Raw genomic sequence first — 19,283 nt, 5'->3', positions numbered from 1 at the left:
TGGTTGCCCAGTGGGTGAAAAACCTTTATAACTAGATCAGCTAGGTTTAAACACTAAGTATGTTTATTCCTAAACAACTTTGGCCAAATTATGCAAAATAATCTCTGATCTTTAGTTTCTCCCTCAACTTTCTTTAATAGGTAACAACCATTTATAATTTCATTACTACCTGGCACACAATTGCTCAGTAAAGATTATTATAATTATTATCTGTGCTATTATTAGAATGAACATAACTTGTTTTTTTCCAGAGCCATGCACATGAGTGACTTCACGCTTTCAGAGCAGTATTTTCATTCAGAGGTAGAGGTAGAGGTAGAGGTAGAAAGAGAGAGACAGAGAAAGAGAGAGAGGGGGGGGAGAGATAGGGAGAGAGAGAAAGAGAGAGAGAGAAAGAGAGAGAAAGAGAGAGAGATAGAGAACTCTGATACTACAGCAACAAAAACTTCCTCACAACCTCCCATATATTGCTAAAGTTTAAACATGGCAAGATACACACCTGCCAGCTGAGCTATCTCTGTCCTCCAGAAAATGATTGTTGAAATGACATAACTTTGCTCAAACACCAGCTCTGTCAACAACTAGCCCTATGACTTTGTTCTTACATTTAAGAACAGAAAATTAGACCAATACCACCTATTTTTTCATAGTTGTATTTGAGATAATATATGCAAAATGCTTGTATTCTAGATTCCCATTAAATTACCAGAGAGCTACTTCCCGTGATATTATACAAGAAAGTGCAGGACAGAGCTCTGAAAAATGGACTCCAGAGAACTGAGCTGTCCTTTCAGTGTGGTGTAAAGAAGAGAAGGTAGAAGCTGAGTTGGCAGAGGATTCCTCTGTATTATCTGTTTCAACTACATTTCTTCCTTGAGGGCAGGAGATGATGAATGCTAGCAGAATTACTAAGCAAACAATATGCTAGGGTATGCATGGGGGGCAGGGGGGGCAGAAGCTTAGCTTTGCCATCTAATCACCCCAGCAATGGGAAGTGCATGTATACATTTACATGACACTGAGCACCACTCCAGTACTTAACTTGTATCACACTGGATAGTACTGAATAGACAATCACTATTCTGGCAAATTCCAACCCAGGTTCATTTGTACCTCCTTAACATTTGAACCCATTCGGTTTTAGAGCCCAAGGAATCCATCTAACAGGAGTGGCCTTCTTAAGTAACGGTCTGTCTGTAAACAGCCATCTGTCCTGCCAATATCACCAAAGCCCTGACTATACTGACTAATTCTGAGTCATTTCTGAGGCTGAGTCCCTAGGTTGGATCAATCTATACCCCCTGAAAGCTCACTGAAGCCCACACTGTCTCTTTGACCATCCCATACTACCCCTTTGAGGTGAAGTGACAGAGTGACCCTATTATATTTGTGACCTTATTATTATTTGTCCATGGCCAAACAAAACCATCTTCTGCACAGATCTCACAGAATGGAGGACATATTAATGATAATAGTGAATCACCACAATTCACAAATAGCACCACAAAGATTTAGGTTACTGCTTTCTCCTCCACCACCATATGGATTTAACTATCCTTGAGCACACACTTAGTCATCAACTGGGAACTTCACCCTTCCAAAATACACAACACACACACACACACACACACACACAGTCACTATAGTAGAGCACAGAGTGGTTCTTTTAATATTTTCTTGGGATAAAGAACTGAAATGTTTGATCCAGGAGGTGACTCAGCAGGTCATGCACATACTTTAGATTTATGAGGCCCTGGGTTCGATGCCTGGCACCCCATGGGAGAGCCATGGATAGAGACGATGGGATTCTGGGGGTAGTGGAGTGGTGCTCTGTTATCTCTCCCTCCCACCACTCTCTTCTCCTCCCTATTGCTTTCCTTAAAAAATGAATATTTGAGAAGGACAAATAGTGATCTCACTTACTAGCAGGACTTAATAAAGTAGAGAACGGGAAGGGAGAACACAAAGAGAAACATTAGCTGGACATGGTGTATTGCATCAAATAAAAGGACTCAGAGCGGGGAGAGGGTAGGAAGATAACTTTGGAGGCCTGTTACTACACAATAAAATTGTATGCATTTATCAATGTAAAGCATTAACCCCCTCTATAAAAATGCAAAATGAAAACTGGGTCATGGAAGTGAGTCAGTAGTAAAGCACATGTGTGAGACCCTGTGTTTAAACCCTGGCAACAAAGGACTGGAAGAAATAATAAGGCAGAACCTGCCATCAAGTTAATGGAATAATACATGGGTATCATTTTTCCCTTGAGAGAATTTTTAACTTGTTGGGATTAATTTGCCTGTATTTAAATAAACCTGACTTTTTGTAATCAATATTGGTTGTACAAGCTTCTATTCAAACTCATTAAGTTTCTTCCCCTTTAATATTTATGTTCAATGGTTCCCCTCAACACTGCAAAACCACCACAGACCAAACACACTACATGCAAGTCCTTTTCAAAGCAACAAATCCTTGGGTAAACAATTTTCAAATATTCCTGAAATCAGATAGTCTTGGGTTTTTTTCAACCTACCTTACTACATTGTTATTATTACTATTATTATTATTAGCAAGAATTCGAAGCGACCCTTACATCCTAGAAAGGAGACGATTGTCAAAGCCACACTAAGAACAGTAAATATCTATATGAAGTAGCTATAAATAAGCAGGGAGTGAGTTATTTTGGGCACAGACTAGTGCTTGAACCTGCATGAAAATATTTTCCCACTAGAGGCACTAAGTATTTTGAAACTGCAATGACACAACTTCTTCGTGGGATCCAGAAAAAAATGGAAATGATTCTACTTCCATGACTGGAATACAGGATGAACTCTCTCTCTCTGACTCCCTCTCTGTCTCTCTCTCTCTGTGGTGAACTTTGGTTTGTTCAGTTCCTTCATTCCCTCCCTATTTCCTTCCTATTTATTTCTAAACTTAATGAATAGAAAAACAGCCTAGGACAATGAAACAGCACATGTGCAAGGCCCCAGCTCCACCTAAATATGAAAGCAGTAGTGGGGTAGGTGGGTGAGGGAGGGGACAAGCACAGCTAAGAAAGAAACAGCCATAGTGGTGATTAAAGATAAAGGGCATCAAGCAGACATAGATCTTGCACTCTGTGTGTGTGACGCCAGGATCTAAACCAGGTGATTTGAAAACTGTTTACTTTGATGCTGAACCTACCACTCAGTAGTTGCCACCAATCTCTAGTGCTAGCCAATGTTCAAGTCCAACCACAAAGCTCATACATAGATAGTAATGCTGCGGCATTAGCATTAGGAATCTGTTGGTATGTTTCATATTGGTTTGGTCTCCTTCCCCCCACCTCTGGGAGATTGTGGTTTAGCCCTGCTAGTTTCGCCTTCCCCCTTGTCCCCGCCCCAAAAGAAACCCTACGGACTTCTGAGAGGCCCCCCAGCAGCGGCCGGCCGGGAGGAGAAAGATGGGGAAGCACATGGTGTGGTGATTTGCCCACTCGTGAATAAAGATTAAACTGCGTTCTCAGCTCAGCCGTGTGTCTCTGGTCATCTCTGTCTACCGCCGTGAAGCTAGCCCAGCCTACTGGAACCTCCGAACCTTAATGACAGGAATCGAACTGAAGTGCAGCTAGAGCAATGCTTTCCCTCCCCAAGGATCCATGCAAATCACTTTACAACCCAAATATCACTAGTTATTTTGAAACCTGAATGGAGGTATAAATCAGAGCGAAGGAAGGTTACTTTTCTTTGAGAAAGGAAAAGAAAATGTCACATCATATAATTATTTCCTGCCCACTCATCCATTCAACAACTCATATTTTAAAAAGCAGAGCCACATCTGAGGATACACAACGAAGAAGATATAGCCGTACCCTCAGAGGTGCACAGAACCAGGTAAGAAAGATCACTGTGAAGCAGTCCTAAGTTACAACTGATGTGCCTGAACAGGTATAGAGACGTTCCTACATAACAAAGAAGAAAAAAATGTTGTAAGAGTTCTCTCTATATCAGGACCATCTCAAATATTCTTGCTGCACTGTCAGATAACATTAAGTTAACCAGGAATCTTGAAGTAAACCAGTACTGGTCTAAGAGAGTAAGGTCTACAAAAAAATTTCACATTTAACCCTGTCCTTAGGCAATATGGCATCCTATTCTCTGGCATTATTAACAAAAATCTATAGATCCATTTACAGTGAGAACTTTGGAAGTTTAGTGCAGTGAGCAACTAGAGACAAGAGAAGATAAAATGCTTTTAAAGTCCTTAGAAAATAGAAACTGCTTCCCTTTCTCACATGATTTTTGCAAAGAACTCTAGCCTTTTAGCTTAGAACATGAAACATTCTGGTTAAATTCATCTTCCTGAATATCACTCTCACATACACGATCCTCTCAAAAGTAAAGCCAGTGACGATATCCTTTCCCTACCATATCATACAACAGTTGTTTTGTCTTTCCTTAAAAGTCTCCAACCCTCCAATTCTATCCCATGGTTCACTACAGAACACTTGCACTTGCACAAGAGGCCAAGGAGATGGCTCAGTGGGTAAGCACAGTGCTTGCATGCATGGGGCCCTCCCTAGGTTTGATCGCCAGCACAGCATAAGCCAGAACAGGTGCTCTAGCCTCTCGTGTGTGTGTGTGTGTGTGTGTGTGTGTGTGTGTGTGTGTGTGTGTGTGTGTGTGAAATATCCACCCAGCAGCCAGTCCAGCTCTAATTCAGAGCAGACACTGCTCAGCTTTCCAGACTTTTCATACAAGTGTATCTCACCAGCTCCTGGACATTGCATTATATCTTCTGAACATCGAATCAGCCCTTACAGTGAGCATCCCATCACTCTTCTCCAATTTTGTGGTCTTCCTTGACAGCACGACACACAGCAAGTAATCACACAACTAACTGTCTGATAAGGAAACCATTTCCTCCACCAGAAATGGGCCCCTTTACAAGAGCTGCTACTGAGTACACAATCTGCTGACCCCACTCCATGATTCTGCAGAGTGTCTAGAGAGGCTGCCTTAGAAGAGGGCAAATCTCAGGGACCTTTGTACTGCTCAGTGTGAGTGGAGAGGGCTATGCATTCACACAGTCTTTGTGAAGGGCCTGGCTGGCAGAGTAAGGACTTCCTCAAATGGGGCGGGTCCCAATGGCTTAGTCCTCCATTCTGCTGCCTTGAATCTGGCTGATTAAAAAAAAATTCCTAGGGCCAGATTGTGGCATACTTGGTTAAGCGCACATATTACACTATGCCTGGACCCGGGTTCAAGCCCCTGATCCCCACCTGCAGGGAGAAAGCTTTACATGAGCGGTAAAGCAGGGCTGCAGGTGTCTCTCTGTCTCTTTCCTCTATCTACCCAACCCCTCTCAATTTCTGTCTCTCTCTATCCAATAATAAATAAGTAAAAAGATTTTAAAGATTCCCTGGGCTTCTTTCTGCCACACATTAGAATCCTTACCCATTTGGGGCCCTCGGGAGACTTCTGACTTCTTTCCAGGGCCTGCCAGTCAGCTCCTGTCATTCAGCCACCCCTTGATCCCTCCCCCTTGTCTGCAGCTGGCAGGGATCAGAAAGCAGAGGCACAGTGGGCCAGAAGCTGACTCAGAGTTGTTGTGCCTCGCCCAGCCTCAGCCTTGTTTCCTCTCTCCACCCCTCACTGGCAGTGAGCTCTGATCCTCCCACCTGAGCACTACTCACCCTTCACACCCAGCAGCCTGCCTGGTCTACCTCTGTTTGCTCAGGGTTACTAAGAGCGCAGTGAACACACTTCAGCTCTCCTTTCCTACCTGACAATTTCACCTGAGTCACTGACCATACTCTCTCCCTGATGTCTGCTGTGACACCAGGAGCTCCAGTTTCTTCTCCAGCCCTCCTCTGACCTGTTTCCTTCTGGAAGCCTCTTCCCACCTGCCTCATTTTTTCCCCCTGTATTAATACACAGTCCCAAAATACTCTATCTTGTCTCTCATAGAAGTGAAAAATATATACCTGAAAGCAGAAGTACACAAGAGTCTGCAGAGAATACCCCCCCCCCAACACTTCATCTGCACTATTCCAGCCTTTAGGTCCATGATTGCTCAACAATTTGTTTGGCTTTGTATGTTAACTCTCTTTTCAGCCATCAGGTTCCAGATGCCAGCATAATGCTGACCTAACTTTCCTGGACAGACAACCCCACCAATGTGTCCTGGAGCTCCGCTTCCCCAGAGACCCACCCTACTAGGGAAAGAGAGAGACAGGCTGGGAGTATGGATCGAACAGTCAACGCCCATGTTCAGCGGGGAAGCAATTACAGAAGCCAGACCTTCCACCTTCTGCAACCCACAATGACCCTGGGTCCATGCTCCCAGAGGGACAGAGAATGGGAAAGCTATCAGGGGAGGGGGTGGGATATGGAGATTGGATGGTGGGAATTGTGTGGAGTTGTATCCCTCCTATCCTATGGTTTTGTTAATGTCTCCTTTCTTAAATAAAAAAAAAGTGCTTCTGCAAAAAAGTTACTTCTCCGTTGCTTTCCACTCTCATTTATTTTATTTTATTTTTTAAATATTTATTTTATTTATTTATTCCCTTTTGTTGTCCTTGTTGTTTTATTGTTGTAGTTATTATTGTTGTTGTCGTTGTTGGATAGGACAGAGAGAAATGGAGAGAGGAGGGGAAGACAGAGAGGAGGAGAGAAAGATAGACACCTGCAGACCTGCTTCACTGCCTGTGAAGCGACTCCCCTGCAGGTGGGGAGCCGGGGTTCGAACCGGGATCCTTATGCCGGTCCTTGTGCTTTGCGCCACCTGTGCTTAACCCGCTGTGCTACAGCCCGACTCCCTCCACTCTCATTTATTTTATGAACTGTTCCCCACATCTCAACAACAGTCCTATTTTATTTATTTATTATTATTATTATTATTTTAATGTCACCAGGTGTTATTGTTGGGAATCACTGCCTGCTGGATGAACCCAAGGTTCCTGGTGGTCATTTATCCCCTTTCCTTAAAAAAAAAAAAATATATATATATATATATACACACATATATATGTAAAGAGAGAGACACAGAGACAGAGAGATAGAGAGAGAGAAATTTAAGAAAATAAAGAAAGAAAGGAAGAGAAGAGAAATGAGATTGAGAGGGGGAAGGGTAGAGAAGAAGAGATGAAGAGGACACCTGCAGGGGGCCGGGTGGTGGCACACCTGATTGAACGCATATGTTACAGTACACAAGGACCCAGGTTCGAGCCCCTAGTCCCCACCTGCAGGGGGAAAGCTTCACAAGTGGTCAAGCAGTGCTGCAGGTGTCTCTCTGTCTCTCACCCTCTCTATCCCTCCCTTCCCTCTTGATTTCTGACTGTTTCTATCCAATAAGTAAATAAAGATAATTTAAAAATTTTAAAAAAGAGGACACCTGCAGCACTGCTTCAACACATGTGAGGTTCCCCCTGCCCCAAAGGTGGGAAGTGGGACTCAAACTCAGGTTCATGTGCATGCTAGCACATTCACTCTACCCTAGCCCTACCATATTAACTGACTATATGTTACTTTAATGCGAGGAGCTGAGAAAGAGAGATATAGGCTCAAGTCCTGCTTCAGTACTCTCTGTGCATATCTGTTAATCTCCCAGAACCTCCACTCCTTTATCTATGAAATGGGGGTCATGCTACACTGCTGTAAGGGCCAAATGATGTAGTGATCTGGCCTTGAATCACCTGGATGCAAGTGCAGAGCTGGTTTCAGGCCTCATCACCATTCCACCCCTTCAATTCTTTTACCAGTCACACTCCTGGTCTAAATCATATCTCTCCCACAGCTAGATTATGTCACGATCCTACTAATAGTTTCCATGCCTGATTCTCTTAACATCCACCCTTACCCCATTCTCTGACTTCTAACCCTTTCTGTTTAGGGCTACATGACTAATTTCTATGAAATACATATGCATTTTGTACACATTCTAATCAAATACTAGATTCAATGATTCCCCATTGTGTTCTAAATAAGGGATGTCCCAGTGTCTTCTGCCTGAACTTTAGGCTCTTTGTCATTTAACCCAATGCTTTTTTCACAATCTCTCTCACTGTCATCTATAACATTAGGACATTGTCTGGTTAGGATGGTGTCTTTCCTGCCTTATGAGAATAACACCAATAGGCAGTATAACTTCCTGGTCAAGAGAAGGACAGAGGCTAATACTCAGGCTGACAGCAATCCAGGTGACATTAAATTCTCTAGTTAGTTACTTAACCTCTCTGTGCTCAATGTCCCTCACCTGTAGAATGGGAAGATAGACTGGGAAGATGTAAAATGAGTAATAATCCATGAGTTTTTTAGAAATAGGTGACTTGGGGTTTTGGAGATTGGTTAACAGGTATACTGCATGCCTTACCATGTCACAGACTCTGGGGCAGATGCTTTACATGGGAACACAATGGGACTTTATGGATGGAGTGATGCTTTTGTCTTTATCTCAAAAACAAATATAGAATTAGGGTTGGAACACCCCATCATCTGAAGCTCTAGTCTGCGAATCTTTGGATTCCTACAAAGGTGTGATGGACCAAGACCTCTAATAGATAAGACCTCCACCATCATCACTGGTCACTTCCATCAGGAGCGTCACCATAGGCCCTCCTGTGGGCGCCTCTCTCCTTGCCCTCACTGTAGAGCAGCAATGGTAGGGAACTACTCCACTCTCCAACGGGAGGCTGGGTCAGCCTATCCTGCCACTTGAGCAAGACTGGTCCTAAAATTAGTGCAGCCTAGAATGTTCCCAGCTGTGACCATGAACTTTGAACTCTAACTGACTCTAACTCAGAGGTTACACAGGCTGCTGTGCTAAATATGAATAGATGTGGGCCCTAGGTCAGATTGATGGGGTTTACAATTAACAACACTTACACACTCTCCCCATATTTGGGAGCTTCTGTCTAGCTGCCCTAATCCATTTTTCTAGTTCTATTCTCAACTCGGACAGCATCTTCCCAGACAATACTTTGAATCCACTTGAATGTTAGCTGTCAGGTTAATCATCTATTGTCCCTGGCATCTACCTGAAGTTATACAACTTAAAAAACACACATACATACAAAATCCCTGAGCTGCTTCCTAGGACACACGTGGCATAAATAATAAGCAGCTGAATGAAGATGGGCCTTTCTAGAGAGAGTGTATTCTTCACAAACACCAGGTGTGGGAATGGCAACTACAGCTTTGCATCTTTCCTTCTTTAACAATGAATTATGAGAGTCCAGGTGGTGGCACACCTGGTTAAGCACACGTGCATTTACAATGTGCAAGGACCCGGGTTCAAGCCCCCAGTCCTCATCTGCAGGGGGAAAGCTTCACGAGCGGTGAGGTAGGCCTGTAGGTGTCTCTCTGTCTCTTCCTCTCTATTTCCCCTTTCCCTCTTGATATTTGGTTGTCTCTATCCAATAAAAAAAAGATAACTGAAATTATTTAAAAAGCAATGAATTGGGAGCTGGGCAGTAGCACAGCAGGTTAAATGCACGTGGTGCAAAGTGCAAGGACCAGAGTAAGGATCCCGGTTCAAGCCCCCGGCTCCCCACCTGCAGGGGGGTCGCTTCACAAGCGGTGAAGAAGGTCTGCAGGCGTCTATCTTTCTCTCCCCCTCTCTGTCTTCCCCTCCACTCTCCATTTCTCTCTGTCCCAACCAACAATGATGACATCAACAGCAACAATAATAACTGTAACAATAAAACAAGGGCAACAAAAGGGAATAAATATTTTAAAAAGCAATGAATTATGATAGTTTGCCATGCAATCACACCATGACATGCATTCATGTTAGACCTTTATTTTTTATTGTAATAAATAAATTTTAGTAATAATACTAAATTTTAATTTTAATTAATAAATTTTATTTATTTATTTATTATTGCATAGAGGCAGAGAGAAATTGAGAGGGGAAGGAGAGATAGAGAGGGAAAGAGGCAGAGAGACACCTGCAGCCCTGCTTTACCACTCATGAAGCCTTCCCCTTGCAGTTGGGGACCAGGGGCTTGAACCTGGGTCCTTGTGCACTGTAATATATGCGTTTAACTAGGAGTGCCAGTACTTGGCACCAGACCTTTAATTATTAAGGGAAATGATCAAGCTACCCCCCACTTTCTTTATTTTTGGAATGAGCAGGGGCTATTCACATACATAATTTCACTGTTTCTACTTTTCCACTCTTTATTTTAGACAGAGGAAGAGGGAGTAACAGAGAGAGAAGAAGCAACACCACAGCATCATTCCATCATCTGTGGAGCTTCTGGTGGCAAGATTTGAAAGCAGGCGGTAAAGTGTTTGACCTATACAGTGAGCTATCTCCTGACCCAGTAGTGGTGTTTTATTTTTCTTTTTTTCTCCAGGGTTATCACTGGGGCTCTGTGCCTGCACTAGGAATCTATTGCTCCTGGCGGCCATCTTTTTCCCATTGTTGTTGCTGTTATTGTTGTTGGATAGGCTAGAAAGAAATCAAGAGAGGAGGGGAAGCCAGAGAGGGAAGAGAAGGATAGACATCTACAGACCTGCTTCACTGCTTGTGAAGCAACCCCCCTGCATGTGGGAATCGGGGGGCTCAAACTGGGATCCTTGTGCTTTGAGCTATATTTGTTTAAAACGCTGTGCTCTCAGCCCCCGGTAATGGTGCTTTTAAAGAGATTTTCAGTACAGTCACCGAATACAGTCTTTTTTTCACAAGTCGGGGCGAGCATAGCTTTGTGCTAGAAGATCTAGTCAAGGCACAGGGATTCACCTCAGCATGAACCCGAGATAAGTTCAATTGCTACACAATCTCAAGAACACTATGATGTTGTAATAGACAAGTAGAGAGAGACTACATCTGAGATTTAGGTTTGGAGTGTTATTGCAAAAGACTTCACAGAGGACATGTGCATTTTCAATTTTTCTGTGGAGTGATCAGCAAGGAGGTAGGGACCACAGAATCTTTCATGTACTAAATCTTGCATGTACTAAAAATGTACTAAAAAAATGACAGACACTTGGGGGCTGGGTGGAGGTGTAGTGCTGCAGGGGTTTCTCTTTCTTTCATCCTCTCTGCCCCCCTCTACCTCTCAACTTTTCTCTGTCCTATTAAACAAAAGATAAAGAAAGAGAAGGAGGAGGAGGGGGAGGAGGAGGAGAAGGAAAAGAAGGAGAAGAAAGAGAAGGAGAAGGAGGAGACGAAGAAGAAGAAGATGAAGAAGAAGGAGGAGGAGGAGGAGGAGGAGAAGATGGGCCTGCAGGAGCAATGGCTTTGTAATATAGGCCACTGAGCCCAAGAGATAATCCTGGAGACAACTGAATAAAAAAAAACAACTGAGCTGAAAGCCAGGTGAGTCGTCATTCCTAGTAAGCAAAACAATCTGAGCAAGATTTAGAGGTGTTTTAGTACCAGAAATACTCAGTCCAGAAGGGACTGGTTAACACTACAAAACAGGGTGATCTGAATATTATCTATGTATATGCTATACATAGTAAAATGTATTAAAAGAGACACACAGATCTAATCAGAAGTAGAGTGCCTAAGCTCTAGTTGTTTTGGGAAGTGAAGAGCACATGAAGCTTTGCCCTGGATCCAACACGTGGGATGACCTCAAAATAAATAGCCGAAAGGTTGCCTGGCAACTGGAACAATAACCACAGCTGATCTGTGACCTAAATTCAAGCCAGAGGCATTTGTAGTAGCATTGACGACACCCTGTGTGCACTTGATTGTGAGTTCTGATGCTAGACCACCCCAACTGCTTCAATACAGAAGACATGAGGCTGAGATTGTCCATACTACAAGGAAAATACTTCACTCCCGCTGCTTTGCAAACTTGGGTAATTCACAGTTATATTATTTCCCCTTGGATAGTAATTATATTGTATGCACGACAGCCTAGGCTTAGTCATCAAAGAGCAGAAAAGTAGACCCCCCACATTTGTGTTCATGTCTCCAGGAATACCGGTTGCTTTTCTTGATGCACAAAATTCCTACTATGAATGCCTTTAAAAGCTGTTGGGACAATATAATGGTTATGCAAAAAACTTTCATGCCTGATATTCCTAAATCCCAGGTTCAATCCCCAGCAGCACCACAAACCATTGCTGAGAAGCGCTCTGGTCTTGCTTTCACTTTCTGTATCTCTCCCTCTGTATTTCTCTCTCTCCCCTCCCCCCCACCTCACATTAAAATAAAATAATTAAAATTAAAAAAAAAAGAATGCCTTTGATTACCGAAAATGAAACAAAGCAGGAAAGTTAAGACCCAGAGAAGACAATACTTTTCTGGTCTCTCTTCTAGAAAAGTTTTGTATATCAAGCCAGTCATAATCTCTGCAGAAAGAATGAACTCAAAATGTCTCTAACAAAAAATGAAGGGGGATTTATGAAGAAATACGGAAGGAGCTGACCAAATTGAGGCTATGATGTGGACCTGTGACAATAACCATACTTACAGCCAACTTCCGAGTGTAACACAGCCTTAATAAAGGGGCTTAATGGTAGGAACTATAACAAGCTTCCTTTGTCCAAACTGATTTCAAATAATCAAAATGGAAAGGTGCGATAATTTGTTACTGCTATTGTAACACATAAAAGCCAGCCTAACAACTCATCTAGATAGTATGTCTGTCTGGCTATGTGTATGCACCATATTTGAGTCTGGACCCCACTACATTGAATGAAGCTCCAGTGCTGTGGTGTCCTTGCCGCTCTCTCTCTCTCTCTGCGTGTCTGTCTCTGTCTCTGTCTCTGTCTCTCTCTCACTCACTCACTCACTCTCACTTTCTGTTTCAGTTTTTCTATCTGAAAAAAGTCAACCTGGAGAGGTGAAATCCAGATGAGCTCAGAAAACAAAAACAAACAAAGAAAGAAAGAAACAAGTAAAAAAAATATAAGAAAAACTCACAAATGAATACTGACAGCAAGTTCAGTCTTTGCAGGTGCTCTGCAGACAGCCCTGTGTAGTGTGGTTAGGAGAGTGGCCCTTAACCAGACCAGCTAAGTGTGAATTTCTTTCTTTTTTTCTTTCTTCTTCTTTTAAAAAGTATTTTATTGTTATTATTATTGGGTAGAGACAGAAGTTAAGAGGGGTACAGAGAGGGAGAGAGACAGAAAGACACCTGCAGCCCTGCCTCACCACTCATGAAGCTCCTCCCCTATAGGTGGGGACTAGGGATTTGAACCTGGGTCCTTGCACACTGTAATATAATGTGTGTGCTTAACCAGGTGTGCCACCACCTGGTCCCCCCCAAGTGTGAATTTCAACTGTTACCAGTGAGGCCTTGAACAAATTCTTTAACTGCTTTGGATCTCAGTCCCCTCAGTTGTAAAAGGGGAATATTAATAATTAGAATTTCCATTGTAATTCATCCCACTTTTCACAGAATAAGATTTCAGTGGAGTAAAATAATTGTTTTCAAAGCAGGCTTCATGTAAAGTTTATGTAAAAATATCAACACTGCTGCTTATCTTTCAAGCTAAGTGAAATCTCTATTGACAAAGGTTTTTAAGTTTTTTTTTTAATTAAAAAACTAGACCATGTTCAAAGGTGACTAATCTCGTCCTTCTCTACTGCCTATTAAAATATCTAAAGAAACTGTCAACAAAACTTAGCTGACAATTCCAATCAGTGTATAATGCTCTCTTTCACACAAGCAGGAAACTTCATCCACTGGAAGGAAATTCAAAAGACTTAAGATAATGAGCATAACAACAGAAAGCACAACCCTGATTTCTGGTATTCTGGGGAAGGAAGGCAGGAAGAGGGTTGGGGATAAGTGGTCCTGGTGCCTACTGGTGGAAAAGAAGCTAAGATGGGGTGGGGGTGGGGGTGAAAGTATTTTGAGAGACCTGTTGCGGTGAGGTGAGAAATTGTACCCATATGTTCACAGCTGTACTATAAATCACTAACCTCCAATCTATGATAAAAAAAAATTTGATACAAACTCTTGCCTTAGTTATTTAACCCTGGTAGATAGAAACTGCCTAGAAATACTTTAATGAAGACTCTTTAGTCACTATCAGGCCATTCCACCAGCTGGAATCCTGAGATTCCCAAATAGATTTGATGGGCCTAGAACTTGAATAAATCCCTCTCTTTGTTGATACCGGTCATTTCTATCAGGAACAACAAAATAGACACCTTTGTGGGCCCCCATAGGACCTTGCCCTCAACTTGAATCAACAATAGTAGAGAATGTTCTGTCCTCTGAAGGGAGGATGGACAACATACTCTAAGCTACACCTGAGGAAGATGGGTCAATACTGGGGTAGCTTGGAACGTTCCTACTCATGACCACAGAATGTGAGCTCAGATCTACAGGGATGCAGAGGTCACATAGGCTCCTAAGCTAATTATGGGCCCCAGATCACATCAAATTGATGGCGTTTACAGTCAACAATATTTATACCCCTTTCCCATATTTGGGAGCTACTCTCTTCCCTGATCCAGCTTTCTGGTCCTTTTCCCAGCCATGACATCATCTCCCCAGACAATAACTTGGATCCACCTGCATATCAGATTCCAGGCTCAGGCAAAAAAACAAAAAACAAAAACACTAGTATAGCTACAGGCCCTTTGAAATAGAACTAAAATATGCCTACTAGCTATCTACAAAATGGAGGACACCCCAACTCTTCATCTGCACTATTCTAGCCTTTAGGTCCATGATTGGTCAACAATTTGTTTGGCTTTGTATGTTAACTCTCTTTTCAGCCACCAGGTTCCAGATGCTAGCAGGATGCGACCAGACTTCCCTGGACAGACAAACCCACCAATGTGCCTTGGAGCTCTGCTTTCCCAGAGCCCTTCCCCACTAAGAAAAGAGAGAGACAGGTTGGGAGTATGGATCCACCTGTCAATGCCCATGTTCAGCGGGGAAGCAATTACAGAAGCCAGACCTTCAACCTTCTGCATCCCACAACGATCTTGGGTCCATACTCCCAGAGGGGTAAAGAATAGGAAAGCTATCAGGGGAGGGGATGGGATACCGAGGTCTGGTGGTGGGAATTGTGCGGAGCTGTACCCCTCTTATCCTATGGTTTAGTCAATGTTTCTTTTTTATAAATAAAAAATTAAAAAAAAAAAAAAGAAACTGCATAGAAGTCAGTGCCTGCAAAAGGAACCCATTGCTCCTGGAGGCCATTTTTTCCCCATTTTGTTGCCCTTGTTGTTATTACTGTTGCCATTGCTGTTGTTGTTGGAGAGGACAGAGAGAAAATGAGAGAGAAGGAGAGAAAGATAGACACCTACAGAACTGCTTTATGACCCATGAAGTGATTGCCCTGCAAGTGGGGAGCCTGGGGCTCCAACCAGGATTCTTAACATCAGTCCTTGGGCTTTGCCCCATGTGCACTTAACCTGCTTCGCTACCACCCGGCCTCCTGCATAGAAGTTTTTTTAGACCCATTTATTGGAAAAAAAATAAATAATTTTAGAATCAGATAGAAACTTGTTATCCCTGTGATCTGGTAGGGGTGGAGGATAAGTTATTTTCTCTTTCTGCGTGTCTGTTTTCTCTGTTATAACACCATTCTAATACTACCTTACTTAGCTGAAAAAAGCTTAAGTTTTAAATAGATAAAATGAAATTCTTTATAATTACTTATAAACACACAGTAGTTGTTCAATAAATCAATATGTAAATGGTATTTTTTTTCTTCATTTGCTTTCATATGTCTAAGTGCTGGGAGTGTTTCTACTGGACCCACCCCCTCCCTCAAGATATTTCAGAATTATTTTTAGACTGTCAGCACTACCTAGGATATTTTTCTTTTTATTAGTTTCCTATAATAGGTAAATTGCTATTCCATTCTGAACATTTAGCTCACGAGTCTGTAGGAAAATGTGGAAAAGTAATACACACAGTCTGTGGTTTACCACTGGGTAGATATGAAACCAATTAAGATATATTGCCAAGATTTTCATTATAAATTTGTAGCTCAGTGTTCATCCTATTCAACCTTTGGAAACATGTTAAGAGGTATAAGAACACTATGTCTGAAGAGCTGGAGAAGAAAACAATTATAATTTGCTAGGCTAAGAATTCTACCCTATCACAAAGACACTGAGAGTAATTCAGCATCCGGTATGACAATATTTGACATATTTCTCACACCATGGGAAGAGCTGAACTCAGTTGCCAAAGGAGCATAACCATTCCTTTTCCCAGATTTGTAAATTCAGCAAGGGGGTTCATTGTTTCTTAGTGACATTAGATTCTTTATGACTAAAGTTACAGCTGACTGGTTTAAAACTCAAAAATAGAGTTAAGACACCATATGGGAGACGATTTAGGTTAATAATCTTGCTAGAGAAAACCGATTACTAATTCAAACTATTGATACAATATGAAGAAAAATTTTTTAAGTTTTTAAACACTGTACTAAAAATCTACACAGTACCCAACTGGCAGTGAATATGATGTCAAACCACTGAACATATGACTGGCCGAACATTAACACCTCAGCTCAGTGATTCTAAGAAAGGAACAACGTCACCCATATGTATAGCAAGAGGGAGGTATGGACACTTAAATACTAACAAAGGGGAAAAGCAAAGAAAGAGGGAAAGGGAACTGTAGAGTCTAGGAAATTATAAGCCCTCAGGGGATGGGGCGGTAGCGCATGTAATTAAGCGCAGGTAGAAGAAGGACCTGGGCAAAGACCATGTTTGAGCCCCCAGGTTCGAGCACTAGGCTTCGAGCCACTGCTCCCCACTTGCAAGAGGTTGCCACCAGCCAGGCCTTTAGATAACTTTAGAGGCAAAAACAAACAAACTATAAAGCCCCCTAAGGTGATTCCTAAACTCCCTGGTAATGAAAAATCATTTCTTGGCATAGTTTAGAACATAATGAATTTATAGTGGGTCCCTAAAATGAACAGGTTTCTACTATCAACTGTTACCCATTCCTCCCAGTGACAAAACATTCTCTTCAGACTTTCATTTGGTCAAAAGAAAGGAACTAGTCCAGATTAAGATATTAGGATGTTGGGGTCAGGTGGTATTCTGGCGGGTTAAGCGCACATGGTGCAAAGTGCCATGACCCACAGAATGATCCAGGTTTGAGCCCTGGCTCCCCACCTGCAGGAGGCTTGCTTCACAGGCTGTGAAGCCCGTCTGCAGGTTTCTTTCTCTCCTCCTCTCTGTCTTCCCCATCTCTCTCGATTTTTCTCTGTCTTATCCAATAACAACAATAACAATAAGGACAACAAAATGGGGAAAATGGCCTTCAGGAGCAGTGGATTCATAGTGCTGGTACTGAGCCCCAGCAATAACCCTGAAGGCAAAAAAAAAAATTCCACCAAAAGTACTTTGCGATCTGTTTTTTAAAAGATTTTATTTAATTCATGAAAGAGAGAGAGACAGAGAAGAGATGTAGTGCTGGGAATCAAACCCCAAGCCCTCAGGTTTTCATCCTGGGTTCTACTCACTAAACCTCCTCCCAACCAGTCCAGGTTATTTTAAGGGAATATTTTTCAGTGCTAATATTGCCATCACAAGTTGCTTAAAATTACATGAGGCTAGGCAGGGGGTAGACAACGTAATGGTTAAGCAAAGAGACTACATGCCTGAGGCTCCAAAGTCCCAGGTTCAACCCTCTGCACCACTATAAACCAGAGTTGATAAGTGCTCCGGTAAAAAAATTTAAAACAACACAATAGACCCTTTGTGGGCCCCCATAGGACCTTGCCCACAACTTGGATCAACAATGGTACAGAATGTTCCATCTTCTGAAGAGAGGATGGACAACATACTTTATGCTACACCTGAGGAAAATGGGTCAATACTGGGGTAGCTTGGAATGTTCCTACTCATGACCACAGAATGTGAGCTCAGATCTACAGGGATGCAGAGGTCACATAGGCTCCTAAGCTGAATATGGGCCCCAGATCACATCAAATCGATGACGTTTACAGTCAACAATATTTATACCCCTTTCCCATATTAGGGAGCTACTCTCTTCCCTGATCCGGCTTTCTGGTCCTTTTCCCAGCCATGACATCATCTCCCCAGACAATAACTTGGATCCACCTGCATATCAGATTCCAGGCTCAGGCAAAAACAAAAAACAAAAAACACTAGTATAGCTACAGGCCCTATGAAATATAACTAAAATATGCCTACTAGCTATCTACAAAATGGAGGACACCCCAACTCTTCATCTGCACTATTCTAGCCTTTAGGTCCATGATTGTTCAACAATTTGTTTGGCTTTATATGTTAACTCTCTTTTCAGCCACCAGGTTCCAGATGCTAGCATGATGCTGACCAGACTTCCCTGGACAGACAACCCTACCAATGTGTCCTGGAGCTCAGCTTTCCCAGAGCCCTTCCCCACTAGGGAAAAAGAGAGACAGACTGGGAGTATGGATTGACCTGTCAACGCCCATGTTCAGTGGGGAAGCAGGTCCATACTCCCAGAGGGGTAAAGAATAGGAAAGCTATCAGGGGATGGGATGGGATACGGAGTTCTGGTGGTGGGAATTGTGTGAAGTTGTACTGCTTTTAGCCTATGCTTTGGTTAATGTTTCCCTTTTTTTTCTTTTTTTTTTTTTTCCTCCAGGGTTATTGCTGGGCTCGGTGCCTGCACCATGAATCCACCGCTACTGGAGGCCATTTTTTCCCCCGTTTGTTGCCCTTGTTGTGGTAGCCTCGTGGTTATTATTGCCATTGCTGATGTTGTTCGTTGTTGGATAGGACAGAGAGAAATGGAGAGAGGAGGGGAAGGCAGAGAGGGGGAGAGAAAGACACCTGCAGATCTGCTTCACCGCCTGTGAAGCGACTCCCCTGCAGGTGGGGAGCTGGGGGCTCAAACCGGGATCCTTACGCAGGTCCTTGCGCTTTGCGTCACATGCGCTTAACCCACTGCGCCCACCGCCCAACCACCTAATGTTTCCTTTTTATAAATAAAAAATTAAAAACAAATTACAGGAGGCCTAGGATGTGGCACAGTGGGTAAAACACTGGATGGCCTCTCAGGCATGAGACCCCCAAGTTTGATTCCTTTTATCAGTTTGCAACAGTGACGCCCTGGTTTCCTCTTCCTACTCCTCTTTTTCTTCTTCCTCCTTCTCTTTCACTACTTCAATAATAAGTAAATAAAAATAAATCATAGGGGGTTCAGGGTAGCGCAGCAGGTTAAGCACACATGGCACGAAGCACAAGGGCCAGCTTAAGAATCAAAGTTCTAGTCCCCCACTCCCCCTTTCTGTCTTCCCCTCCTCTATTGATTTCTCTCTGTCCTATCCAACAATAACAATAGCTATGACAACAATAACAATAACAACTACAACAAGGGCAACAAAATGGGAAAATGGCCT

The 19,283-nt window shown here is 42.7% G+C and overlaps 1 protein-coding gene across 1 annotated transcript in view; it reads right to left on the bottom strand.

Annotated features, from left to right (window-relative positions):
* The window catches only part of CAST (calpastatin), a 142,120-nt gene that overhangs the window by 73,080 nt on the left and 49,757 nt on the right, over positions 1-19,283 (bottom strand). The gene's annotated exons all lie outside the window — the stretch shown is intronic.

This window comes from Erinaceus europaeus, chromosome 11, assembly GCF_950295315.1.
Source record: "Erinaceus europaeus chromosome 11, mEriEur2.1, whole genome shotgun sequence".
Taxonomy (NCBI): Eukaryota; Metazoa; Chordata; class Mammalia; order Eulipotyphla; family Erinaceidae; genus Erinaceus; species Erinaceus europaeus.
Note: the sequence above shows the minus strand (reverse complement) of the source record. Positions and strands in the feature narration are given on the sequence as shown.